Source organism: Mesoplodon mirus (genome assembly GCF_964341445.2).
Source record: "Mesoplodon mirus genome assembly, chromosome: 6".
Lineage (NCBI taxonomy): Eukaryota > Metazoa > Chordata > Mammalia > Artiodactyla > Ziphiidae > Mesoplodon > Mesoplodon mirus.
In genome coordinates this window covers 75,217,805-75,226,137 of record NC_138982.1, presented here as the reverse complement: position 1 = coordinate 75,226,137, position 8,333 = coordinate 75,217,805, and positions in this window count along the sequence as shown.

Genomic DNA, 8,333 nt, shown 5'->3' with positions numbered 1-8,333 from the left:
GCATCCCATTAATGGGATGTGCAATTAATTTGATGTCATAACCAGCATTTTTAAATGGAATATATCAGATATGCATTTCATAGATTAGATGGTTGTGCAAAGTGTTATTTCTTACTGTGGACTGCAGTCAAGACTTTGAAAGGCACTGCTGTGGAACACACTGAGGCTACTAACATTACAAACACCTGTTATAGAACTGTGAGGGCACGGCCAGTTCCAAATAAAGAACTTGAAAATAGAAAAGCAAGTGGAATGAATATATTTGGGCAAGATATGAAGATCTGAAAGTACACTCCAACCTTCATTTTTGTATGTATTCGTACAAATTGTGTTCCTCCTTTCTTTACTCTCTCACTGATACATTCCATCAGCAGCTAAATGTGGTTTTCAGCTATTTTTTGAGTATTTTTTGAGCAGGCCTGTGTTCAGTAATTAACATCTGGTAAGCAACTCTCTGCACTTTCCTAGAGGTACCATACCATACTAAGCCCAAACGTCCCAAGGGCTAACTGGCTTTAGCCATTTACAAAAGGCAAAAACAAAATCTCACAGGCTCCTAAAGCTTTCAACCCTAAAAGACTGGCTTCTGTTTCAAATAAGAGTTTCTTTGTGGGTTTTTTTTTTTTTTTGCGGTACACGGGCCTCTCACTGCCGTGGCCTCTCCCGTTGCGGAGCACAGGCTCTGGATGTGCAGGCTCAGTGGCCATGGCTCACGGGCCCAGCCACTCCGCGGCACATAGGATCTTCCTAGACCCGGGCACGAACCCGTGTCCCCTGCATCGGCAGGCGGACTCCCAACCACTGTGCCACCAGGGAAGCCCCAAATAAGAGTTTTTGAAATAAGGAAATTTTTGTTTAAGAGTGCATGGGGCTCCACAGTAAGGTGGTTTTCGTCTCTAAAGAGATGGTTATTCCCAGAAGAATCAAGAAAAGAGCAGTCATATGCATCGATTTTTGAGAAGACATGTATTTTTCCAGCAAGTAACGGATCTAATGGGGACTATAAGCATGTAAGATCTTTGTAATATCAAAATTGTCTTCCTTGATTCCTGGAGCTGGGGGCCAATCTGGAAATTATACCACTATGAGTGTCCTATTTCCTGGCTCATCCACACTGCTTTTTAAAATCACCAACCTTGGGCTTCCCTGGTGGCGCAGCGGTTGAGAGTCTGCCTGCCAATGCAGGGAACATGGGTTCCAGCCTGGGTCTGGGAAGATCCCACATGCCGCGGAGCAGCTAGGCCCATGAGCCACAACTACTGAGCCTGCGCGTCTGGAGCCTGTGCTCCGCAACGAGAGGCCGCGACAGTGAGAGGCCTGCGCACCGCAATGAAGAGTGGCCCCCACTCGCTGCAACTAGAGAAAGCCCTCACACAGAAACGAAGACCCAACACACCCCAAAATAAATAAATATATTTACTTTTTTAAAAAGAATATACTTATAAAAAAAAAATCAGCAACCTTGCATGAAACACTATTCCTTCCCGGTTCCACTTTGCCAAGTGACTGGTTTGATAGGCACCAAACTGAAGAGTGTAGGGCTATGGAATTTAAAGTCAATTGAATTATATCATTCACGTTTTTCTTTCATTAACAGGAATTTTTCAAGCCAAGGGGCCTTCATTCAGTAGACATAAGAAAACAGGTTCCTTTCTCTAACTGTTGGAATCAGGCAGGGCCATTCACTTGAAACTACCCAGCTTTGCAGTAAAGGAGTTAAAATCGAATGTCCATTAACTCTTACTCTCTGAGAATTCAGGAAAGTTACCTACCCTGGTATATATCTTCTCCTGTATATATTAAGCGAGAGGTTGCAAGCACTCCACAAGACATCTGAGGGGCTTTACCAAAGAAACAGGACATAGTACCCAACCCCCAAAAGTCATGCTTGTGTAAGCTATCTGGGGAGGTAAAACAACGAAATAACGAGAGAACATTTTATGATGCAATCCGCCAGGTGCAAATGGCAAACTGCAGACTGAAGGCTATAATCAGCAGTCCCAAGGACAAGGAGGCTAAATCAGAGGATTCTCAGATATGGCTTTTGAGCTTGGCTTTAAGAGACAGGGATGTGATTGGGATGAGGTACAGGAGGCAGAAGGAGCACGTGTGTAGAACGTCCCAACTTGGAAAACCTGTTTCATTTTTTAATCAAGTCTTTAAACCTTGTTCTTTCTGATTCAGTTCTAGCTAATGAAATCTCACCTGAGTCTTTGGGGATGTTAAGTCTTCAATTAGCAATTTAAGTAACAAAAAGAACTCTGGACAGCGAAGATCAATAAATTTTAGGAATAAAGTTGGAGAGAGAAGAACACTATAATGTAATCTTCTGTGTTAGGCTGTGATTAAACTTTTATTTGTACAAGTCGTTTTTGAGATACCTGGACCTGGAAAGTTGAATATGTATATCCTATAAATATAAATTCTAAAGGCCTTTCATAATAATTATGACAAAAAAGAATTCAAATTAATTTCAGTATTTGCATTTGGATTTCTAATTCAAATTAATTAGTTTTAGAAGATAAAGACCTTTATAGCTAGAAAGATCTTACAATTATCTTTTCCTCCTTTGTGCATAAAATAAATGAATCAGTGACTATGCCTCAGTTACCCTATCTGTAAAACAGGGATCAGAATAATTCAAGTTGTTGTCTAAGGATAAAATGACATGTATTTTAAGTTACTTAGAACAGTCGCTGGCACTAAAAACATGCCATAAATGACAGTCGTTGTTACATCCACACATGAAAGCCAAGAGCAAAGCAAGGGATCTGGGAGAAGTGAGGGTGCTGGGCAGAAACATAAGGCACCATGAGACCAGTGGCTGCCAAAGCTCATGGCAGAATTTTGCAGAGGCAAAGCAGGTCAACACTATTAAATATGGCTGAGATGAGAAAAGCAAGAATGTGAGAACATTAAAGCAGCTTCAGCAGAGTTGCCAGGCTGCAGCCACACTGAAAAGTGGAGAAGTGCCAGGAGAGTGTGGACAGGCAGCCAAGCTCAACCTCAGGAAACAATAAAGACCAGAAGGAACTAGCCCTGTGTGAGCACTTTGCCCCTTGTCCTTTTTTCTTGTTACCAAGGAATTTTCTGTAGTGTTTTTAAACCCAATTTGAAAGAGTTTGGGATATGTTTAGAGACAGGAGAAAATTAAGAGCAGGTATTACCTCTTCCTGCAGCTGCAAGGGTTATATCCTGGCCCTACCCCATAACCCTAAGGAAACCAAACACGGTCTCCCCAGTAGTGAGGTTTCCAGAGTTCACCGGGCACTGCTCTCTAGCACATGCTGTTTGGCTGGTTGGCACACCATGAACCCAAGCAGCATCCAGCAAGCAGTCACTCCTAAGACCAGGAGAAATAATTCCACTTCTGTAAGAGGACAAACTTTCACTCCAGAGATAGTGACCTTGTTTTCTTAGTGCAGTGTTTGTGGGGTACTCGGTATTTATCTCATAATGTCTTTCATTGGTGCATTTCAGTCAAGGCAGCTAGAAATGATTCTGTATTTGTATCACTTTGAAATGAAATACTACTTCTTTTGTACAGATGTATTAAAAAGATGCCTCTCCACTTGAAGCAACAGCTTTCTGAACCATACAGGATACATTGCTCTGGCATTTCTTTCCAGGTCTGAATAATGCTAAAATTGAAGCCCATCCAGCTGTAAAAATTCTAAGATGAGAACCTCATGCTGAGGAAGAACGTTTTAAACTTCGAAGGCATGGACTGCCCTCAGGCAGCATACCAGTCTGTTATAATGGGAGGAAGAAATGAAGAGGTAATACATGGAAAAGTGTTCCAGCTAGTTTCACTGGATTCAGTGTTCAGGGAGAGAAATTTCACATGAACATGTTGCAATGCACATGCAATCACTTTTTTTTTTTTTTTTTTTTTTTTTGGCCTTGCTGCACAGCTTGCGGGATCTTAGTTCCCCAACCAGAGACTGAACCCAGGTCACAACAGTAAAAGTGCTGAGTCCTAACCACTGGACTGCCAGGGAATTCCCCCACATGCAATCACTTTTATTCCTAACTAGTAATAGGTAACATTTTAGGTATCTGGTTAATACAGCTAAATCTTTGGTTGAAATAGCTAAATCATACATATTTTAAGAAATTTTCTCACTACCACTTTAGGAGATACTTGGAGATTTCTGTGTACAATGTAACCCACTGTCATGAGGATCAAGGAATACCTAGGAATGTTTTTGCAAAAAAACAAAACAATCAGAATATTTCAATACTGGATTTTTGATACTTTATGAGACTGAATCATTTGACTCTGTGAAAACACTGGGTTGGCCCCAAACTTTTTGGCCAACCTAATACCATCACAAGCTAGCATACAAGATTAGGAAAACTTTCCAGGTGTGTTGATACATATAATTAGCGCTTCTTGGAGGATTAACTGACGTGCTGTTTCTTCTTGAAAAACTGCCATGTGTGTATCCAGCCATCACTCCCCCCATATCTTCCTGTGTCTGGTTCATGTGTCTTCCTCGTAACGGGGGAATAAATCAAAGGATGTTGACAGGAAATACAAGTCTACTCTTCAGTGTCTCAGTGCTTGCTGTGATGGATACACAGTAATGAGCTCTATTTCATAATGGAGGACGTGGATTAATCTACCTATTAAGGTGAACTTGCTCTGACGTGGAAGCCTTTGAGTAAATACATATTAACATTACTCTAAAAAAAATAGGGTTTAGGGCTTCCCTGGTGGCGCAAGTGGTTGGGAGTCCGCCTGCCGATGCAGGGGACACGGGTTCGTGCCCCAGTCTGGGAGGATCCCACATGCCGCGGAGCGGCTGCGCCCGTGAGCCATGGCCGCTGAGCCTGCGCGTCCGGAGCCTGTGCGCCGCAACAGGAGAGGCCACAACAGTGAGAAGCCCACGTACCGCAAAAAAAATAAAAAAAATAAAATAAAATAAAATAAAAAAATAGGGTTTATAAACATACCAATGAGAAACACTACAAATTGCTAAAATTGCTAAAAACAGCATTTTATGCTTTCATTAAAAGACTGGAAAGAACCCTCTGTTTTCAGATTTCCTATTCAGTTGTCATTCATTTGTGTAGGATGGGGTGTAGCTGGGAAATGAGGGAACCAGGGGGTTCTGTTGGGGATATGTTAAACACAGCTTTTAGGCGCTTAAGTGCTGAGAAATAGCTGCTAGGCAGCTGGATATATGTCTGGAGCCTAGATTAGGCTTTGGGTGTTGAGATTATGAAATGTTTTCCTCTTCTATTCCTCTGTTTACAAATATCTCCAGTGAGTATGTTGTACTGTTATAATCAGAGAAATGTCTGTATAGTTGAAGACTCTAGGAAGGATGGCGTCAAGAGAGCAATCTTCTGAGGTTCCCTTGTCTTTCCCCCCAAAACTAAGGAAAACGAGGTAAAAATGGTGGGCAGGGGGCCTTTGGTATTGAAATCTGGGAATGGTGACATCTACAAATCCAAGTTCCCAATCACAAAACACTGTAGCCCTTCAAGCTCCCAGATTTATGCAAGTTGTGTTTGTTTTTTTTAAACAAAGAAACTGACCCTATTATGTATAATAACCATAATTCATTCTGTAAAGCTATTTTGATAAGTCGGACAGCCAAGGGGAATTTACTAAGAAATACCGTCATAACTTTCCCTTAGAAATATAAATATTGTGCACATATGTTTTGGTTTAGAAGGTTGTGTTCTTCCCTAAGACTGAACTGATAGTAAGCCTGCACAAACGACGACACCTGTTTCTGTGTGTTAGGAAAAAGCAACTGATGAGAGGGAAGCCCCCACTTCTGTCCGTCCAAGGGGGTGGGAGGGGCAGGTGGATCAGAGAAGAGCAGACTCTGCAGTAGAAACTTAGGCGAGTTGTGTGTGTTGTGGAGCACAACTCAGATGGGACAACAGATCAGAACACCCCACTCACTGTAAGAAGAGGGAGCCTTGGTGATGAGGTGGGACAGACAACAGCTGGCATGTCCTTCCTGTTGATGACATTCTGAGAACAGACTGAGTCTCTGACAGCCAATCTGGTATCAGGGGCATCCATCCCAGAGAGAATATCCTTCTGGGACACTGGACGGTAGAGAAAATCAATGCCACTTCCTTTCTGGTCCACTGAATGCAATGCATAGGCCTCTTCTGCTCTTTGTAAATATCTATGAGTAGGCAATTTTTTCTTTCTATGAGTAGGCAATTCTTTCTCAGCATGAATACAGTGGTAACAATATGGAAGTGCATGTGCGTACCTGTGTTCCAATAAAACTTGTGGGCGGTAGTCTGTCATCCCCAAAACTAAATCAACAGCCCCACGTGGGTAAGTTAGGAAGGTATTAAAATAAGCTGTTTCCCTAACTTGTAACACCTCCAACTAATTCATGGGCTATCTAGACCTGTTCCACAAAGAAAGATGCTTATAAATTCTAATGCAATCTTATTATGCAACTATATGGATGAATATGAGAAAGGACCGTGAAGACATATTCATTTATAACTCGATCTAACAATGCTTAAATATAAAGTTTTTCATGTTTTTCCTATCAAGCATACATTTTTCTGCCATTTGTTTGGGGCCTGCTATATACTGCTCAAAGACAGTATTTTGTGAGACTCACAAGTTGTTTCCTATTGGCTTTTAAGATGCAGACCTGATGAAAAAGAGTAAGTGGTCAAGGCATTATGGTATTTTATTCATGACCATAGATGCCACCAAATTGTCACTTCTAACTATACTTATCACAGGGAAAGCCTTAATAGAAAATTGCTTTTAATATAGTTGAGTGAACTGGTATTTTAAAAAAAACAAAAACACCTGTATCAAAGAGCACATTTTGTTTTGAGATCAAAAACTGGAAACACTCAGAAAACAAAAATGGACCTCTATGGTCATGTAGAACAATGTGCCCAATTTCTGGCACTGTGTGCTCTTAATACTGTGAGAGGTGGTTTCTACCCTTACCTAAGCAGAGCAGTGCAGTTACTGCTGAAGAAATACTGGTGTGACCTGGACTGATGCGTGAAGGCAGTTCAGCAAGGCTGACAGCCATGGGGCCACTGCAGACATGGGGCCTTTGCCAGGGTATCTGTCAATATGGCTAGACTTGAACACAAAGGGAGTGGAACGGCGGAGCCAGGTGGGCCCTGTGATCTGCACAGGAAACACTGCCTACCTGGAGCAGAACAGACAGGAAGGCCCCACACTCAGACGTACACGGGGACGCTGGCGGGTCTGGATCAGAGAAGAACTTACAAAGGATCAAAACTAAAGCCTCAAAATATTTTCCTACCCAAACTTCACCACCTCAACTTAGTTTGAATGAAAAGAGAAGATTATAGCAAATTTCTTGTCCAGATTTATCACTTACATGGCTTGGACTTAAAATTTTAATACTTTCTAAAAAATACAATCCCACAATTTTATGCCCAAACTTATGGCTGCATTTATTCTTAACAGTATTTACAAGAAACTGCACCCCACACACACACACACACACGCACGCACCTTTAGAGCTACCTGGAAAGGCCATCCTGGTGGGCTCTTCAGCTGGACTTTGAAGAACAGGTAAAAACTCTGATTCTCAAATTGAAACAGAGGAAAAAGTATTTCAAGTTGAAGGAATACTGTCCAAAAACACCAGTAAGTGGATTGTGTTGGAACATCATGTGTGAGATATGAGGCTAGAAAGATCCAAGGAAGAATTATGAGTAAAATGGAAACGAAAAAAAACCAACATCGTTTTCTACTTGCCTACCATAAATTAATAACTAAAGAAATTACTTTAAAAAAATCTTACTCTGTCAAAGCTGAGTTTACATTCATTTATTGGTTTACTTTTATCAAAAAAAATGATGCTTGTAACAAGATATTATTAATATTTTCTTACTACCTCATAATGAGTCAGCCATGGCTTTAATTCATTCTGTGCTAGAAACCTCATCCAACATATCCACTGGGAAAGGACATCACAAACTTCACACTTCAAATTGACCTGTGTCCCACTGAAAGTTGCTTGGCTCTGGTAATTCTCCCAACAGCTCTAGTAGCCAAGCCAGAGAGCCAGAAGCTGCGGTATCTTCCTCTCCTCCCATCAGGTCATGTCAATGCTCTCTCTTAGAAGGCAGAAATTCCATGTTTTTCTCTCCATACTAACTGCCACAACTGAGTCCCTCTACCTCATAAGCTTCTACAATTCTCTAATCAGTCTCTCTGTTTTGTCTTTACAGTCCACCTTCTGAGCTTCCATCAGCACGTTACAAGACAAAAATCCAAACTCTTATCACAGTCTTGAAATCCTACAGCAGGCTACAAGCCAAATGTCTTTACCTTCACCACCAGG